Genomic DNA, 19,423 nt, shown 5'->3' on the forward strand with positions numbered 1-19,423 from the left:
CCTTCCTTCCTCAGGAGGCGCTCGATAACCTCCACGCGTGAAGGCAAGAGGGACCGAGGGTTTTTGTGGAACCTTTGAAAGTGCGGTTGCTGGAGAAGGTCTGGTCTGTCCGGAAGGGGCCAAGGTGGAAGGCGCGCCAGTTCCTTTAGATCTGCGAACCACTCTCTCTTCAGCCACCAGGGCGCTACCAAAGTCATCCACAGGTTGTCCACTCGCCTCACCCTGTTGAGGACTTGCCTGCGCATCCCGAAGGGAGAGAAGGCGTAAACGTCGAGGTTGTCTCAAGGGTGTTGGAAGGCGTCCTCGAACGCCGCCTCTGGATCTGGCACAGGATAACAAAACACGGGGAGCTGTGCGTTCAGTCTCTTGGCGAAGAGGTCTATCACCGGCGAGTCCCACTTTTGAATGAGAGTCTTAGCCACTTCAGTGTGCAGGGACCACTCGGACCCTACCACTTGACCCATTCTGCTGAGGCCGTCGGCCAGGATGTTTCTTTTCCTTGGAATGAATCTGGCCGAGATCTTGATCTGTTCTACTTCGGCCCATTCTAGTAACCCCATCGTGAGGTCGCACAGCTCCTTCGATTTCAGTCCTCCTTGCTTCTTTATGTAGGACACAACCGTGGCGTTGTCGCACATCAACGCCACGGTGTTTCCTTGGAGCCGATGGACGAACTCTAGGCACGCTCTTCGCACTGCCATCATCTCTAGCACCTTTATGTGCAGGTTCTTCTCCACGTCTATCCAACTTCCTCTTGCTGTCTTGTCGAGGAGATGGGCACCCCAACCCTCCTTGGATGCGTCCGTGAACAGAAGCATCTCCAGAGGGTTGGCTGCGAAGGGCATTCCTTTGAGGGTGTTCGATCTGACGAGATACCACTCTAGACTTTCTTCATCTCCGGGGACAACGGGACCACCTTGTGCGGGGAGTCTCTCTGGTTCCAGAGCTCCTTCAGGTTCCATTGTACTCCCCTGAGTTTGAGCCTCCCCTGGGGGACCAACTTCTCTAACGACACGAGGTGGCCTATCAGTCTTTGCCAGTCCTTGGCTCTCCTGGGCTAGCCCGACAAGAAGGGCCGGAGGATCTGATCTAAGTTGTCCACTCTCTTCGCGGAAGGGAAGGCTCTCGCCAACCGGGAGTCGTGGACCATTCCGAGGTATTTCATCCTGGTGGAGGGTATCAGTTGGGACTTCTCCAGGTTGATGATGATACCCAGGACGTTGCAGAACTGCAGGAGCTTCGCGCCTTGCTCCCTCAGTACTGTACTTCCCCTGAGGCTGAAAGTAACAACCAGTCGTCCAGGTACCGAATCAGGCGGATGCCCTGTTCGTGTGCCCCGGCTGAGACTGTTGCGAAGTCCCTCTTGAAGATCTGAGGGGCTGTGGACAGACCGAAGCAGAGGGTCTTGAACTGCAACGTTTCGGTACCCCATTTTACCCTTAGGTACTTCCTGCTGGCAGGGTGAACAGGGATTTGGAAGTATCCGTCCTTGAGGTCTATGGACATCATGAAGTCCTCCTCCCTCAAAGCCGCTAGGACCGACTTCGGGGTGTCCATCTTGAAGTCGGTCTTGCACACGAACCTGTTGAGGGCTGAGAGGTCTATGACTGGTCTCCAGCCCCCTGTCGCTTTCTCCACCAGGAAGAGTCTGCTGTAGAACCCTGGACCCAGGTTCTTGACTGGTTCTATTTCCCCCTTTCGCCAACATTTCCGAGACTTCCTCTTGTAGGGCCGTCATTCTCAAGGGGTCTTTGTGTGCCAACCACTCCGCATGTAGGTCTGGTATCAGAGGTGGGGGGGTCGCCAGGAAGGGCAACCTGTACCCTTCCATTAGTACTGCTACGGTCCACGGATCTGCTCCGTGGTCTCGCCATGCTTGCCAAGAATGTCTGAGGCATCCCCCCACCTGAGGCTTCGGCAGGAGTAGGGGGCCTCTCTCACTACCTTCTTCGAGAGGCGCGGCCTGAACGCCCTCTTCTGGCGGCCGAATAAGAAGGCCTGAAGACTGACTGCGTAGCAGGCGTTCCTCTACAGGGTGTGTGTGTGTGTGTGTGCAAAGATTGAGGCAAGGCAGTAGTATGGGCATCTCTCCTGGGCTGGCTAGGTGAGGCGCGAGGAGGGAGCGAGACGTCGGAGGATGGCCTTCTATGGGCAGGTATTCTCGTAGAGGGTCTGGGCTCTCCCGCATCCTTCAGCTTCCCGATCCTCTCTACTGTCTCCTCCACTGCCTTCAAGGGGAACACTGAGTCGCCCCACAGGGGTAGGTTCCTAAGGGCCTTCGCTTCTCTGTCCGGGAGTCTCCTGACGAGCTTGCTGAGCATGGTATCCCTCTTATGCAGCACCCAATTGGCGGCCTGAGCAATGGACTGGTAAGAGAGGAACTTCAGGACCTTACCCCCCAAGCTAATCAGCTCTTTCAGCAAGGCCTGGTTCTACGGAACTGCGAGGTCGTGCGAGGCCTGAAAACCCACCAGTGTGCAGGGCCACCATCTAGCCACGACGATACGTATACCAGGTCCCTGGCTAGCTCTTCCATCATGGAGGTCTTCGAAGGGGAGAAGCAAACTGGGGCGGTGGTAGCTCTCTCTTCTGCGGCTCCCTGGCCCAGGATGGCGACTGCTGGCTCTACCGTACAGGGACCCGCGCGGTGCCCTTCGGGAAGGTAGAAACATCTCTGGGTCTTGAGACCCTGGAGAAGTTTGGAGGTGCTCTGACTCTGGGGGCTTCTGCGTGGTTGGCCACTATCCTGTCTACATGAGCCATACCCAGCCTAACGTTCCTAGCTAAAGGAAGAGCTAGTGAGAGCCTCAGTTGCACGGGTGCACCGACCAGCCTGCTGAGGCCCGAGAGCCAGTCTTCGTGCGTGGAGGGCTTAGGCTCGTCCAGCCTGTGATGACGCCTAATGAGGCCTATCACTCTCCTGTAGGCCGAAACTTCTGCCGCCGAACCTTCTATGCCGTCATCTATACTTTCCGTCGGATGTTCCTCTGCTTGTGTCGGGGCACCTCCGACGGAGGGTGCCGCTTGGGGAGGAGGCATCTTCCTGGCGCGGTCTACTCTCGGCGGTTCAGGCTGGAGGACGGGCATCGACGTTGAGTGGAGGGCTGCGTCCTGGGCTTATCTCTGCCTACGGAGGTCCAGGAGGCTGCAGGCTTGCTCGTAGAAGGAAGGCGTCTCTCACGTTCCGGTCGACTCGTTGCGGACTTGGAGGCCGGGACGCGGCTGCTAGACCAAAGAGGCGACTCTCTCCGTTGGCCAGATGGAGTCAGAACCTTCGTGGAAGGCCTGAAGAGAAGACTCTCTCCGACGATCATACCTGCTGCTGGGGACGTACTTAGCTGGCGAGGGAGCCCTTGGGAGCCAGCCCGAGGTGCCCGGGACTGCTGAAGCTTCCAGGAGTTGTCTACGTGGGATGACGACCCGCACCCATTCTTCTCTCGAGGAGCAGCTTCTCCTATACTTCCTCCTGGGGGATCTAGAGTGCTTCCCAACGTGGCGGGATCTGGAACGGGAGCATGAGCGTGACCTATCTCGCCGTCTTCTATGGTCCCTCGGGGCTCCATCCTGCGAGGAGTAGGAGCAGGCCTCGACCAAGGAGCCCGAAGAATTGTTGGACCTCACTGAAGGGTCTGAGTCGTGCCGCGTTGCTGGTGGGTCCAAGCGTCGATCGGCCGGCGATGAAGGCTCCAGGAAGACGGACGGGAGTGTAGCTGAAGGCGCTGGAGGGGAGCGAGGCAGCTCCTCACTGGGGAACCAGGTCTCCAACTCTTCTTCCAGCCTCAAGGGTGATCTGAAGGGCGTCTTTGGAGGCGCCCACGCGAGGGTGTCTGACGGCGGCGAGTCCTCCTTCTCGGCGCCACCCTCGGCTGCGGACGTACCTGAAACACATGCCCAAGAGGCGGGAGAAGAGGCTGCAGCAGTCTTTCCCCACATAGGATCGTCAGAAGAGACGGGCCCTGCTTGCACCAGGACTTCATCCTCCGAACACACACCCGTCCCTCCCTCAGGCCTCCTACTTGCCTGGATCAACGACAACACCACTATCAGGTAATTCAGACTCCTGGGGAAGAGCCACAGGCCTCTTCCCCGCAACTGACTTACTGTACCTCGTCCCCTACTCTGGGTAGAGGAAGGCGGCTGAGAAACTATCTGACGATGCGCCGGGCGAAACAAGAGGTGAAGAGACGCTCGGTTTCCTAGGCGATCTCCTGGAAGACTTCTTTTTCTTGGTGCCGTAACGCACCCACTGCACCTCGTTCCAGGACTCGCACTCCGGACACGTGGCTGTAGAGGAACAAACACTGCCCCTACACGAAGAACACAAGGAGTGCAGGTCAACTTCAGGCTTTGAGAGGAAGGCGCCACACGATTTACCGGCCATAGGCTCAGGGCAACGACGGGGATGCTCAATTACGCACTAGTAAGACACCGCGAGACACAGGAACACAGAGGGAAAAGGATAAGGAAGAGCACAAAGGGACCATGTGGGAACCGCGTGGGACACAAAGGGTCGCACTGGGTAAGGAGAGCGCGTCGGGATGTTATCGCGACGCGACCAGAAAACTTTCTGGGGATTGAGACCTGAGCAAGCATGCTCTCTGACCCGGGGTCGCCTCGTGGCGCGTATCACTCCGCCAGAGGTTACCCCGCATAGAAAATGGGAGTAGGGTAAACTACACAAAATTCTGGTCGGTTGGGAGGAGATCCCAGATACTCCTAAGAAAGTAATTCGAGGTAGCCTAAGTACTCCGTGTTGGAACAATCACGAATCACTGTAGAGGTTATTTTCAACAAATCTTGGACCAGTGAAGGAGTTACTGTCCAAATTTTGCTTATATATTACGAAGATACCACAATTTCAAAACTTTTAAACTGTTTTAGCATTCCAGCTACCATGTCTCGTGCATAAATTTCATAAATATATAGGTACACTTGCTTTAATTTAAAATAATGACAAAAAGAATTTTTTTTTTTTTTTTACATCATACTGTCAAGCAGAATCATGGAATAAAGTAGTTTCCATACAATTTTTAAGCACGATTACCAACAACACAACATTAATAATAGTTTCAGTATGGAAATTTCACATGAAAAAAAAAATCTTTAATTTCAAAAAGAAATACGACAATTTTTAAGATATTTTGTATTTTCCCCAACTATACAAATCTGAATCACTTACTATAGGAGAAAGATAACAGCAAAGACTGGAATACAGCAGTCAAAACTTAACGAGGTATAAACTACCAGTAAGGTTTTTGACCGATTTTCGGGCCGAAAATTTTCCGAAATTTTTTTCGAAAATTTCGACCGAATTTTGGGCCGAAAACCTGCCAGTAGAGGGTAGGCAACCGTACCATCTCTAACCCACTGCAAACTCACTTGGATTGCAGCCGGAACTTGCGTTGGGGTTTTATGATGGTGGTAAAGTTTGAACAAAGGAGATGTGGCCTAGGTTGAGTTTTAGCACTGCTTCACCAACGCGTATATGGGGAAAGATCGGTCAATGTCCTTTTGCTGACCACTTCTTCCTTCTCTTTGAGGTGGCAGACTCAGTAACATGCAAGGGAGAAAAGGCAGGAACAGGTGAAAAGACACCACAGTATCTCCCTGAAGGGATCAGGAAGGTGGAAGAATGCATTCCACCTCACCTAGATGTTCCTGGTTCCTCTAAGGAGTTATCAATTACCAGTCTCCGTTGATCACGCTCCACTGATATCGATAACTAGACTGTTCAGCATTTCCAGGCTGGTGGTGAAAACTGTAGCAAGTGGAGAAGAAACAGGTTCCTCTGCTCCAACAAATAAGGCCTCGTCTAGGGGCACCTTGTCATATGTCTCCTCTGCTTGTGGAACAGCCAAGCCAAATAGGAGGGCACAGTAAGGGAAAACTAAAGGGTTATAGCATCTGCTAACAGCTATTGTCTCTCAGCTGACAAGGCCTTGTTAATTTCTAAGACAGACCAAAACTTTCCTAGGTCCTAGTCCTTATGAGTGTCATCGTCAGGCAGTGATAGGCATACATTGAGAGATGCAGTAGAATATTACGTTTGCTAGAGAAAGGCGATACCGCTGCATTTTTTAAAACGCGCCTCTGGGGAAAGGCGGGGTCTCCCTTCATCTTACGAACTATTCCAGAAAACCCAAGGGAGACACAGGGGTTCAACCTTGAAGAAGAGAAGGCACTATAGAGATGCTTCGTCAGCAGCTTTAACATTCCCACTTAAGAATGAATGAATGACTTAAGTTCTCTGGCATCCTGACATCGTCCCAGGTCAGATACCGATGACTCCCGCTGAAGCAAAAAAAACCTATGATAGAAACTATGAAATGAGAAAAGCATTAAGCCTCCATTATCTCAAGGCAGAAGGAAACTAAATCTGTACTGAAGTGTGACTGAAGTTTAAGAGTGAGGGTTGCTTAACCCACCAGCAATTATGTTTACCTCATTAAAAGTTTAAACCAACATTCCAGCTTTGCTCAAGTCACACCCCTATTAAAGGACCCTGGTTTTTATATTAGTGTAGGAACAAACTAATATATTACTCTATACCACGACCAGTTGGAAAACACCAAATCCTAAAAGTAATTTTCATTTCTTGTATCTAAAAAATCATAAGCTCTTTAAACGACTAACCCTTTACCCTTTAAAGTAAAGAGTTGTTCCTTGGTGAAAGGGAGTCTCCTTGAATAAAACTAGAAAGTTTTCTTTCTTTCCTGGATAAGTCATAATTCCTGGTTCAGTACAAGAGCAAGGAACTTAATTCAAACAACCTTTTGACAGTTCAACATAGGGATGCAGAGGACGTTAGGGCCTCGGCCTGTACTGGCTTTAAATAGTCAGCACAGTAATGTCCTACGTCACAGAAAACCTACCTCCCTAACAGGAATATGATGTTGAAAAGTGTCAAACCAGGCTTATCAAGAGAAATGTTTGGCAAGATACTGGCCCAACTTTCTTCTTATGAGGATGGCCCAAAGACACAACCTTCAACTTCAAGGACACCAACAGGTAAACTAAAAGGCTACTAATAGGTCTAGCCTTGCGAGTTCTTCCTTGAAATGGCAGAGGTCCTTACTAACTGCAGTTTGGATCTGCAGAAAAAAAAAAAAAAAAAAGTCTCGCAAAGACAGAAGGAAGTGTCTAGACACCACCTTCTTGTTCCTACTATGGTAATTAAAAGGGACTACAGTAAACTTGAGAACATAAGTCGAATCCTATTCAAGTAGAGCGGGGTTTACACAGTCGAACGCGGTTCGACAGACAAGTGTTTGAAGTGATGTTCGAACGTATGAAAGGGGTATTCGCTTGTCAAACACGCTCATCAAATGATTCACAGAAAGCCTGTTCTCGCCTGATTTTTTTGGGTGGGGCTTCATTGTCCACAAACCTTATGCATTTGTGGCTGACTTCACCTCTTCGAACCGTTTGACAAGCAGCTTTGTCAACCGGGTTCGACGAACCGTTTGATCGTGTAGACCCTACTTAACACTGCAAGGCCTTTACACAAAACCATGCATCTCCTGTCAAATTCACAGGTACTGGGTCTTCCTAACAAAGTTAGTATGACAGCGTAGTTGACAGAACCACACCTCCCTGCACACAATACGATGAAAGCTTAAAAACCCTCATATTTCATTTCCAATGCAGAACAGAGCCTTGAGTGAAAGATCCCCATGATGCACTTAAATTAGCAGGAGGTGATCCTAAGGCAATGATGGCAAGGACCATATCACTCCAGAACTGAAGTCCCAGGGTAGACTACTTGAAGCTTCCCTTGAGCATGAACCACTCTCCTGAGGGCACTCAAAACCCTGTCAAAGGGCTTCTTCGGCAGTAGAAGACAAACAAGTGCACCATCTGTTAGAGGTTCTTTGGATGGAGATGCCCTCTGTGACCCCCCTTGTAGACAGTGGCCCACTCCCCTATTAAGATAGTCACAGAGGAGTGCACAGATATCCAGACATTCTTCACAAAGCTCAATGTGTGAAAGTCTCCATCTCTAAAGTACTGAAACTTCATGGATGGGGAAAGAATTGACCAAGATACCTCTCTCTCAGGACCAACCAATGATCCAAAGGCATAGGAGAAAGGGATACACAGTATACTAATCTACCCAAAAAAACACCACAGTATCTCCCTGAAGGGATCAGGAAAGTGGAAGAATGCATTCCACCTCACCTAGATGTTCCTGGTTCCTTTAAGGACAGTTACCAATTGCCAGTATGTAAGAAGCACCAGTCATATTGGGCTCACACAGGGAACTACTGTATACCAATTGAGTTTAGTCACTCCCTTCTGTAGGAGGAAAGTGGCTTGAAAGAGTGCCATATTCCCAACTCTAACCTGATCACATCCTTCAAAAGACCACGTGCACCACAATTGCCTAGAACTGCTCAGGCTCGGTGGACTGACTAAAGAAACCTTCAAGGTCAGATATGTCCAAGCCTCTTCGTCCCTGTTGAAATCAGGAGACAGAGCATGGTGATTGGTTGTACGTGTCTGGCCCACATTAGCGTTAGGAAGGAGTTCGAGAGAGGGGAAAGATCAAACACAGGACGGGACTATCTTTCCCTTTTATACAGGACCTGATATTTGTTTCCCTTAGTGGCACTCCGGCACCAACAATGGGATAGGACAGACATGGTCCTCTACAGGGGGAGGACAAAAGATTACCTTCACTTGCTGGACTGTGTCGGGTATTTGTCCTGTCCTGGGAGGGGCCACTTGACAGGACGAGCCACTTGACTGCTACCAATACAACAGCAATACCTGTCAAACAGAAATCACACTCCAGTTAAGGAGTAACCGTCTTTCTCTTGCTTCCGCGGAGGATAGCATTTATTAGTAACTTACCCTTGCTCTCATTGACCTATGGTGCTGGTGTTCAGTCCAGGGGACAAAGCTCTGCTGCAACCAATGAAAACAAAGGCAGCTGTCACATCTGACTTGCCTATCACAGACCAACCCTGAAGGTTCTGGTCAGTGAGTGAGATCCATAGCAGATCAAGGAAGTAGAGAACAATACCTTCATTACCTACTGTACATTTCTGGTGATTAATCTGGGTAGGACCGCTCACCACTTCGCAACTGTTGAAAACAATGCTGGCTGTCAAACCAGGATACGCAATGGTTCAAGAACGTACCAAGACCTATAACCATTCCCCTGGTGTGTGCTTGCGTCATGGTCTGAGGGACTAACAAGATTACTCCCACACCGGAGGAAGTTATAAGAATTTGCTATGCTGCCTCACAACCCTCTACACGAGGTACTCAAGACGCATGCCAACCCGTGCTTTGAGTTGAGGTCATCATCTTCCCGACAGGAATACAGTAGTGTGAACGACTCTACAGGGCGACTGCATACAGACTGCCCCACACAAAAGGCACACAACATATGGGGATTCACAACTACTGTATACCCTTTTAAAACCTATATGAACTTTCATGAAGTTTTTGTTATCACAACTGAGTGCGCAGTCAAAAACAACCCACGCTTATAAGCCGCAGTAAGATCCAACAGAGCCTGTGAGAAATGAGCACCAAGCGGGCAGTCAAAAATGTCTTGACTAAGTTGGGCAGGGGGCAGGGCTTCCTCTTTGCATCACCTCCCGTAAAAATTGCCTTGGTCCCAATTCAGCAACCATTCAACCTTATGCTGGAGTCATTCAGACTACTGTATAAAGGGCGGAAGGTTCTTATTTGCGTAGGGACAAATGCATACAGTGATTCATACGCGTCATCAATAACAATTCTAGGTAACTCTTAACTCCTTCGCCATCACTAATATATATTAAAAACCTCATTCCCCTCAACCTAAAATTACAAAGCTGTATCTTTGCTCACTGTATTGGATTAACATCCAGCACCACAAAACTAACTAGAAATTGAAAAAGACATAAGATGTCGTTTTATTACTCCCCCAACCACCTTAGTAACTTTCTAAAGTGGAGAGTGAAGTTAAACACTACCCTGCTAACATAGTACTGTACATACAACACACAAATGTAGCAATGAGAGAGAGCAATTACAAGGATGTCTTCTAAAGTAACCTAACCTAGTGCTCAAATTCCTTGACAAAAGAGGGTAGTGTAGAATCCTAACCTGGTTGGCCAAAGTCAAAGAAAATACATGGATATGCCCAAACATAATTAACTATCATGAGTCCTTATCTAACTGATAAGGTGGTGGGTTTTATCACCCTGGAATCGTTACCCAACTTAATGCGCTGCGGTAGAAGCAATAGAAAACCGGGCTATTTTCGAATCCCAGTAAATAGTTGCACATGGCTACCATTTTTCAAGATTCAATTAACCCTTTTACCCCCAAAAGAACGTACTGGTACGTCTCACAAAAGCCATCCCTTTACCCCCATGGACGTACCGGTACGTCCTTGCAAAAAAAATGCTATAAAAATTATTTTTTTCATATTTTTGATAATTTTTTGAGAAAATTCAGGCATTTTCCAAGAGAATGAGACCAACCTGACCTCTCTATGACAAAAATTAAGGCTGTTAGAGCAATTTAAAAAAATATATATACTGCAAAATGTGCTGGGAAAAAAATAACCCCATAGGGGTTAAGGGTTGGGAATTTCCAAATAGCCTGGGGGTAAAAGGGTTAACAAATATATATTAAAAATCAAACGTTTGGTGCAATCAGAGCTAATTCTAATGTACAGACCGCATATCACAGGATACACCATAACCTAAAGTACTGTACCCCAACCTTGTCCAACTCAAGGTGCCATGCCCTTACAATGTACCATAGCACCTGTCATGATTCAGATGAAAGTATATTGTGCCCGGTCAGATTAGGATCATCCTGTTGTGTATATGCGCCTATTGATCGACTTGAATCGGCTTAAATTAAGAGCAAACTGGGCACGCAAGGTAGTTGATAGTAGCATAGCGGACTGGATAGAAACCAATGAGTGGGAAGTAAGACGGGAAGCAGGCAAACATCGATTACCAAAAAATACACTTGAAAACTAAAGCACAAGACTTATCCCTTTTCCCCCCAGGCTATTTGGAAATTTCCAACCCTTAACCCCCAGGGGGTTATTTTTTTCCCAGCATATTTTGCAGTATATTTTTTTTTAAATTGCTCTAACATCCTTAATTTTTGTCATAGAGAGGTCAGGTTGGTCTCATACTATTGGAAAATGCCTGAATTTTTTCAAAAAAAATATTTAAAATATGAAAAAAAAATTTTGTATTGCATATTTTTGTAAGGACGTACCGGTACGTCCATGGGGTTAAAGGGATGGCTTTTGTGAAACGTACCAGTACGTCCTTTAGGGGTAAAAGGGTTAACTTTACAAAGTAAAACTGCAACAGTACAATGACATTTGCATAAGTAAGTAGTTGGTCTCGTACGGCATTCACAGCTATAGCAAGCAATAGCCCTTATTGGAAAATTAAAAAATAGTACAACAAACGTCGTGTTTTATGCAATGTCTTGAACGGTTTTGATAATGATTTCTGGCGGAAATCTATAGTTTATGAGTTATGGTGGGTTGACTACCATAACTGACAAGCTATGGATTTGCAATAGGTATCGTCATCAATAAAGTTTGAAACACCTTAAACACCATGTACTAGTCTCATTGTATAAATTATATTAAAACTTTGTTTCCCACTAGTCATCATCATAAGTAACAAGACATTGTATTAAAAAACCAGTTACTGTAAACAAACCCCCATAACTTTTCTTTACAAGGGGTTTCAGACGCGTAGAAAACGTGACTTGAATTCCATCTTCCGTGGAGTCAGTCGTAGCCATGTTCATTTTACAGTACTACTAAAACCTCTGATTAATTAGGCGTGTATACTGATACGGCGAATGACCAATAAATATTTACTGGTTTTGTTCAACAGTAGCTTGCAACCTAACATTATCTCACCATTCGTATGTTATGGCTAACGGAACATGTTTTGTTACTCACGTTAGCCCCATAGGATAGTACTTTAATTACCTACTTAACCCTTTTACCCCTAGGCTATTTGGAAATTTCCAACCCTTAACCCCCATGGGGTTATTTTTTCCCCAGCACATTTTGCAGTATATTTTTTTTAAATTGCTCTAACAGCCTTAATTTTTGTCATAGAGAGGTCAGGTTGGTCTCATTCTCTTGGAAAATGCCTGAATTTTCTCAAAAAATTATCAAAAATATGAAAAAAAAAATTTATAGCATTTTTTTGCAAGGACGTACCGGTACGTCCATGGGGGTAAAGGGATGAGTTTTGTGAAACGTACCAGTACGTCCCTTGGGGGTAAAAGGGTTAATTAGGCGTGTACACTGATACGGCGAATGAACAATAAATATTTACTGGTTTTGTTCAGCAGTAGCTTGCAACTTAACATTATCTCACCATTCGTATGTTATGGCTAACGGAACACGTTTTGTTACTCGCGTTAGCCCCATAGGCTAGTACTTTAATCACCTACTTGATCACTAATTTCAAACTGGTTTTAGCTCAGCCTTGGCTCGCTTCAATCACGATTTAAAATTATTTCACTGCAGCACTGTCCTGGTAGGCGGTACAAAATAAATCACATTTCTACCATAGTATTTGACAAGTAACTGAGTACCGAAGCACCATCAGATTTTTTTCTGAACTACCTGGAGGATGAAGGCTACTACGGTATGAATTTAGACTAAAGGAGCAAATTGGAAATTTTTCATTAAAAGCTATAACTTTGTTAATAACAGTTTCCGCCACTAGTATATGGGGTTCAAAATAGTGTATTTGCAAAGATCTATTCAATTATGCGTATTTCAATGCCCTAACTAATACTGCACTATTCTATAATGAAACTGCCCTGAGCAGAGTCCACTTACTGGAAGGGAGACCCAATATAAAACACTGTATACCTTTTTGCATTACACAGGTTAACAATTTCCTTAATGTTTGTGAAGTCTGACTAGAGGGAGAATCCTGGTATTTAGTCAAATCAATTTCATTTTTTACTACGAGACATTTGTCAGGTGAAAGACTCGAAGCCTGAATTACATTACAAAAGGTAACCATTATTGAGCCATACACATTTAGTGATAACCTGGACGCATGGGAAGAAAAGAATTTTTTTTTTTTTTTTTTTAAGCAGAATTCAGTTTTGACAAGAAATCCAAGTACTGCATCATACAATAACAGCAAAACGATTCGCGTGAACATATCTGATAAGACAAAGGAGCCTTTGCTAAATCAACATATGAAAAACATGAACTCTAAAATTTTTCTTTAGATATTTCCCTATAACCAAAGTGGGGAAGCATAAGTTCAAAAATTAAATTACACTGATACCCATCCGAACTGGAGTCTAAAATGGTACAAAATCAGTACGAGGTTGTATGTGGCTTCACGTGGTGGTAACTGAGGTTTAACACCAGACTACGTACAACCTCGTACAGGCTCAGACGGAAAATTTTGGCTGCCCGTGGCCATCTGAACTGGAGTACGAGATGCTTTGTATTCGGTTCGATGTGGTGGTACTGGCCTTTCCCACCCCGTCTGAAGCCGATTTCAGAAAAATTTACCTTGTTTATTTTATGGCTGCAGAGTGGCTTGCATAGTCTGGTACGAATTCAATCCAAATTCACGCGCAATTAGTCAGGAATTGTTCGTATTCATGTACGAGACCATTACGTCACCACTCAGAACTTATCTGAGATTGTACGCAGTTAATCTAATTTATCTCAAGAATCAACTTTCTTTTTCCACACAAGCCCTTACGTGGCCCCTATACGTATTCAGTGTGTCAATGGTACGCCAACACTCTGCCACCCTAAATACTGTTCCACAGTGAAACCACCACGACCCGGCCAGATTGATTATTTTTTATTTCTTTCCGAACTCGGCCCACGTCAGTCGTACGGCCAGTGCAAGATCGCTCAGCCATCAGATGTGAAACTTCTATAGGTCAGACAGTTTAGCAATTAATATAAAATCAATAGGATGGACCTAACATGCACTCTGAATAGATTACATTAAGTATAAGTTGTTTACGCTATATTTCAACCTCAGCGTTACAAGCCTAGCATAAGTATAATTCAGTTAACACTTTTAACAGTATAAACTGTATTCATACAAGGTTGGTTAATATGAATTGGTAAGCATTTTCATTGACATGTTCCGGCCAATAAATCTAGTTTCTTCGAGACAAATTTCCTTTACATACATTTTTTGTATATAAAAAAAAACTGGTACAGTACGTGAAGATCGTTGGGTCACTAGGCCTGCCGCTTGCATAGAAAATGAGACTCCTTCACCCACAGTAATAGTGTATTTAAGATGTTGTTCAATGAACTAATAAGAACCATTCACTAACTGGTCTTTGCTCAGCTGTAGCTCGCTTCGCTTGCATATACACATCATTTTTTCTGACAAGCAATACACGCATTGGCCGAGTATTTTGGCAGACAAACATTTGGTGACCCAACCAACCCCCGTACCCCCCCCCCAAAAAAAAGCAACAACACACAACCCTTAAAATAGAACCTAACTTAAGCGTGCAACCTCTAAAACAAGGCTAGCTTATTGTTGTATCTATATTTCAAAAGTTTCATCAAACTAGCCAACGGTAATCATCTTACAACGTCAGTCTCTAAATTAACTTCTCTTGGGAAGTCACACTCTAGTTTCAAATTTGAGACTTGTCAGCGGCCATTTGACATGGTTCAACTTAGTTCGTTATCAAAGGCAATTTTCCAACAACGAAGCGTAGTTTATAGCTGACATGCGCTTGTTGGGATGTTTAATCAAGATCAAAGTAGCTACTTTTAGGCTTGAGAACAACTCAATTGCTGTAGAATACCTAAAGTATGGTAGTAATTAAATATTGGAGCCTTTGTATATGAGCGGCCAGTTCCTCCGCATGCAGAGATAATGGGAATCTTCTTTCCACATTAGTCGTAAGACTTGGCTGTAGTAAAAATTGTTTTTTCTACAAAAACAAACAGCATAACTTAAATTTTCCTACCTAACCTAACCTACAAGCCATGTCCTTAGCTACTTACCTAACAGGGAGGGGGGCTTCGACCACCTTAGGCAACCGTAATCATACATACACCCCTATTACTTTTAAGAAAACCTATTTGGAGATCCTACAAAACTTTCCTGTCCAAAAGACAAAGAAATGACACCATTGCTTGTATTTCATTCTATTCCAAGGATGTATTCTATAAAGGGAAAAATCACCTATCTAGATAAATAATCTATCACCTACAGAAGGTCCTCAATAGGTCCCTAGAAGTTGTTTGGGGTTGCATGTACGATAGCGGCCACCTGTATGTATGAAAACGGCTAACTTAGAATACGATAGTGTAAGGGGGGTCACAGAGGGACGTTAGCTCCCCCGTTAGGTAAGTAGTTAAGGAGATGGCTTGCAGGTTAGGTTAGGGGGGAAAATTCAGGATGGTTGATGTCAATTTTTAATCCAAATGGGAGGAACTGGCCGCTGATATACAAAGGCTCTGCTGTTTGTAAGATGAATTTTGGCCTAGTGCAGAACTAACATGAATCTCCCACGCCTATGATTTCCAGCTACAGAAGTCAACAAATAAGACTTCATATGAAATAGGTACCAGGTTATTACAAATGGCATTTAGCTAGGGTAGTTTGTAGTGCTACGACTAAGCGTCCTAAATTGCTTATTATCGCTCCGACTGTTATCTTGTATAGAATAAAAACGTTTGGAAATGGTCTACGGATCTTAAATATGTGCTTAAACGCACACTTTTGTGTTTTTTGCCGAAAACCCTAAATTACCTGAAAATTTGTGGCTCGAGTTCTTACTCCGGCCACGAATCTTCTCGCTCCCGTAGTAGGTAAGGATACGGCTTTTAGCATAGGTTAGGTGGGTTTTTTAAGTTAGCTTCTCCCGCCAAAATAGTTTTTAGAACGACGGCCAGTTCAGAATATTTCAGTTTTCTACGAACTCGATTTTAGAATGACGGCCAAAGTCCACCCCACTATATTATTCCCATTTTCTATGAATGAAAACGGATCTGGCCGGCACCCTACAAGGGCTTTGCTAACTGCATTTAATAATATATTTTATTAAAATAGTCCTTAAAGCTATCTGTTATTTTCAGTTGGATGTATTCGTATCTGAATGTTCATGTCGAATATTTGTAAATTTGGGGACATTCTGTACTTCATCAGTTACAATTTTAATCATAAAACTATAATTGATAATCCAGAAGAATTGTCCGTTGATCACCCAACACCTAGACAAAGCACGGAGCCTTTGTAGGGTGACGGCCAGATCCCGTAGAAAACAGGAATATTCTGAACTGTGGCCGTCGTTCTAAAAACGATTTTGGCGGGAGAAGCTAACTTAAAAAACCCACCTAACCTATGCTAAAAGCCGTGTCCTTACCCAAGGGGGCTGCGCCCCCCCAGACCCCCCATTACACAATATATTTAAGATCCGTAGACCATTTCCAAACGTTTTTATTCTATACAAGATAACAGTCGGAGCGATAATAAATTAGGATGCTTGGCCGTAGCGCTACAAACTACCCCAAAGCACCTTCATATGATAAGGTAATTAATGTTGTTTTACAGCATTTTCTCAAGGTACGAAGAGGCCGAATGGGGAGAGGGAAAGGCAACGCCCTCTCCAGCTGAAAAATGGAGACAGCAATCCAATTCAGATAAGGTGCGAGTACCTTAATTTCATGCATATTCCCTTAGTTTCCTTACCGTAAGACTGGAGCAAAACGCCGAAGGTAGACGTCATTGAAATCGGGACTTAAAAGAATCCCATGGACACGACATTTCGCCAATGAAATATGATTTTCAGGGTATATTTTCACGCGTTCTCGACGATTTTGATAAGTTTAAAATGGAAATTAGATTTTGGAGCTAGTTCATTTACCGGCACATTCAATCAGTAACTGGTCTTAGTAGAAGAGCTCTGCTCCACATGGGCTTGGACCGAGTCTTTTTTGTAAATATTTTGTATGCAAATATGTTTTTGTCCAATAAACATTATTATTATTATTATTATTATTATAGAAGTAACTAAGGGTCGTTACCTCATCCAAGGTAAAGGGATGCCAATTTAAAATTAGGTAGGGGTATTCCAGATTAAGGCCACATCTCTGATACAACTATATGGACGGAACTTCATAGTTTTCAATACCTTAGCAGACATGCGTCCACCGATCTACAACCTTTAGGTTTTTGGACTCTTCACCAAAAAAAAAAAAAAATTAATAAATAAAAAAAAAATTAAAAAAAAAAAAAAAAAATCGCCTTCATTTTAGAGATATCAATTTCCAAAACAAATAGATACCAGAAACATTCGATTCGATCACTTGAAAACATCTCTGAAAATCATATTCCACATTGGTTACGACAAACGGTGCAAGGGGAAATATTTACCACACTTTTATAAATGACCTATGGCGGGCTTTCAATGGCGCATAGTATATACCAGCACAGTCCTTACATTAAACTAAAATTAGAATTTTATCTAAAAACGAAAGAAATTGTTACAGTATGCCTTTGGAACTCGGTAGTTTGTTGTCCCATGAGCATTATAACTATTTGAAGTCGGGCACAATTATTTTCGGTAATTTTGTATATTCCATTATTTTCTTTGTGCAGTAATTCACTCGGCATTAGTCCTTTAATAATTACATTTAATTTCGAATTACATAACGTAATTTCTTTGTCGGGAAAATTATGCCCCGTCAGATATAAAGACACAGAGGTAAGTCTGTAAGAGTAATTAATTATTAATTTCAATTATTCACTCAATTTGGTTCTTTGTGCAGTAATTCACTGGCCATTAGTCCTTTAATAATTACATTAAATTACGAATTACATAACGTAATTTCTTTGTCGGGAAAATTATGGCCCGTCAGATATGAAGACAAGTATCTAGGTAAGTCTGTAAGAGCAATTAATTATTAATTTTAATTATTCACTCAATTTGGAATATAAATTATAGAAATAACATCACAAAAAAATGATTAAAACCTAAATCGTCCATTTTCACATCAGCTGATGACCACACACCCACTCCTTTCCCTTGGGTGGGCTCAAGACAGAACAAAATCCCACATTTTCACATTTTCTGCAACGCCCGCACGCCCCCCACGCCCACTTCGCACCGGTCCTGCCAAAAACTATAAATTTTTAAAGGCCAAGGACATCTTTTGGGTGCAACAAACTCTATGGTCGTCCCGATTCGGAAAGAACTTTCCCCCAGGCCCCTTTATCTTCCTTATTTCAGGGCCTTACCGCTTTCCTGGATCCTCTTGCGGGCGAAATGAGTACCGATGGGTCACTTGCGAACGCGTTCATGCACTTTTAATCTTCCATAATGGCAGCACAGAGAGTTATTTCCGAGAATTTACATTTTTCACCCACAGCGAAAAGTGAATCTATAGAGACATCATGGCTGACTATTTGATGTAGCAGGGGTACCAACCGTCATCGGAAATCCTAGCTCTGATCCTAGACATTTTTTTCTTATTTATAGAAAAATCATAGATTTTTTATAGATAATATTATACTAATTGTAATTTACAACCGAAAGGGCGATCTAATACATTATCTAATTATGGCAATTCGTCTCTAAGGATTTTCACCTGTTTATGAAGTATCACCTGGAAGCAGGTGCACGAATCAATAGAAATAAAAAGGCTATTCTATTAGTATTCATATATAAGTTACAAATACTGTTATTTTAAAGATTTACATGAAATGCTGGAAAAAATCTCATTCATCATTATTCACAAATGAAGAACTCCCTTAGGTTGGCATGTCTGAGGAGACGAAACCGCACTACGCAGTATTGCTGCGCGATTACTCCGAGGCTTAAACCCCTGTTTTACATGGAAAATTAGAATTTCATATTTTGAACGAATGTATGTTTCCATTTCCTACAATCTATCATAAATATATACTACTAATGAGTAGTGAATGTCAATTTTGTCATGAACAGAACTGGGATTACCAGTGACGTAAGGTAGATGACCGCACTACTTTCATTGGCGGATAGCCATAGGTTGTAATAAACAAATGAATTTTCCGGAACAAGAGATCATATTATATTATATTATATTATATTATATTGAAATCGTGAATAATTAAAACCATCAAATGACACTAAATTCTAGCATACTTTGTGAAGGATAGATGTTCTAGATTGTCTGCCTTTCTAACGAACAAAATGGGTTTGACGTTTGACAATGGGTCTGTGCATATCGAAACATTTAAAAATCACTTCTTTTAAGATATTGAGACGTAGAAGAATAAAAGTTACTCGATGATTGGTTAGAGATTGATAAAATTAGACAGGAAAAAAAAGTATTATAAGAGGATTGCGTAATGACATAGATGGGAGAAAGGTAGAATTTTGTGACTGACTTTGTTTCCGAGCTAAACACAATACGGTACTTTCCAAT

General features: G+C 43.8%; 1 protein-coding gene across 1 annotated transcript in view; it reads right to left on the bottom strand.

The window, feature by feature from the left end:
• The window catches only part of Hmt4-20 (Histone methyltransferase 4-20), a 37,329-nt gene extending 18,896 nt beyond the window's left edge, over nt 1-18,433 (bottom strand). Inside the window, exon 1 of the mRNA XM_068389534.1 lies at nt 18,255-18,433. The gene's annotated coding sequence lies outside the window, so the exon portion shown is untranslated. The remainder of the gene's footprint in view (nt 1-18,254) is intronic.
• Between the last annotated feature and the right edge of the window lie 990 nt (nt 18,434-19,423).

The sequence above is a fragment of the Palaemon carinicauda genome, chromosome 16 (assembly GCF_036898095.1).
Source record: "Palaemon carinicauda isolate YSFRI2023 chromosome 16, ASM3689809v2, whole genome shotgun sequence".
NCBI classification, from domain to species: Eukaryota; Metazoa; Arthropoda; class Malacostraca; order Decapoda; family Palaemonidae; genus Palaemon; species Palaemon carinicauda.